Source organism: Amphimedon queenslandica, unplaced genomic scaffold, assembly GCF_000090795.2.
Source record: "Amphimedon queenslandica unplaced genomic scaffold, v1.1 AMPQUscaffold_13196, whole genome shotgun sequence".
NCBI lineage: Eukaryota > Metazoa > Porifera > Demospongiae > Haplosclerida > Niphatidae > Amphimedon > Amphimedon queenslandica.
In genome coordinates, this window is record NW_003546568.1 from 27,637 (window position 1) to 29,326 (window position 1,690).

Consider the following 1,690-nt stretch of genomic DNA (forward strand, 5'->3'; position numbering starts at 1 on the left):
GATCTGCAAAATGTTTAAATTTAATACCACCACATTTTAATTATTAAGTTTGACTATAGCAGTCTGTAGAATTAATAAAATTTATTTATTATAGAAATGACGCTGGGAGATTATAATTATTATCTTAAAGGCATGTTACCAGTACTTCTGATGCTGCATGGAGTTGAATTTGAACTGGTTCAACTCTGGCATAAACATTCATCAAAGATCAAATAATGCCACACTTTTGATTAAAAGTTGACAATACACTGGCCTAGTAAAAAATATACATGTGCATGTAGATTGTACATATGAAGAAATAATGTTTACTTGGCCCCACCTAATGGCTTAATTCCAAGGATACAAGCAGTAGTCAATGATCTGAATTGCTAATTTATTATTTACTCTGTACATGTATTAATTAATTTCTTATATTTCAGTGAGTGAGTACTGATCTATTACTAGTGAAATCAAGAGATTACAACACTAATGTAATCAGCATCTTGTGTTAGTACATGTACCTTAAATTGCAGTTGTGTAAGATGTTGAGACAAAAAACATTTTTTCAGAACATATGTACTGTAAAGTACATGTACATGGATCCAATAATAGCAATAATAATTATCATGTGACACTGTGTCATGTGACTCACTGTTAATTTTTGATATCAATGCTCTATCAATTAGCTGAGGTATCATTATCAGTGATGTCAGGGTCCTCCCCCTCATGGTATCCATATGTTAATAAACACTGTAACCATCTCATTGAGTCTATTGGTATAACATCAAACTATATAGGGAGAAGAAATAAAGTTTTAAATTAAACATTACAGTATAGTCAGCTCTCTTAATAGAAAATCTATGGCATACTATTACATTCCTCAAACTCATCAGTAACATCTTGCCGTTCTAGTAATTAGGAGGCGTGACCTTTTAGAATGAATAGCTTGAACTTTGACCTAAAATAAATGAAATATACACGTATAACTGATTAACTGTATACAATGTACATGTATCAGAAATTGTAATAAATACATGTACACGTACATGTACACATTCTACATGTAAAATTTTAAAAAAGGGAATTTTCTCCTAGTCATTTGACATTATGCATAACATGCTTCACACTCACCTCAATTCCTGTAAGCAATTGGATAATCTTGATTTCAAACAATTGATTTGGTAACAGGAACAAATTTAACCAATACAGGAGCTAAGGGGCTGGACCTTTGCTTGGAATTTCGATATTGCAGAAAACGCAAAATTTAGCATAATTTAGGCAGCAAATAATGATTATGAAATGTACATAATTATTATACAAGAAAGAAAAACGCTTTACATAAAAATGCTAATTTATTAATAATTCAACAACAATTGAAGAGGTAATAATTTTTCTTTTAATAATCTATAAAAATTTCGAAATAAATATTAATAATTATCAAAATAATACATGTACCTGTTAGCCTTGTTGTGTTGCTCACTCATTTCTATCTTCTCAATTAAATAATTTATAAATCTTCTAAGCGACTCTACTCCTTTATAATTATCACTAATCCTACCTTTCAACCAATCACCAGGCAAAGTATGTAATAGCTGGAACAAAGAGAGAGAGAGAGAGAGAGAGAGAGAGAGAGAGAGAGAGAGAGAGAGAGAGAGAGAGAGAGAGAGAGAGAGAGAGAGAGAGAGAGAGAGAGAGAGAGAGGGAGAGAGAG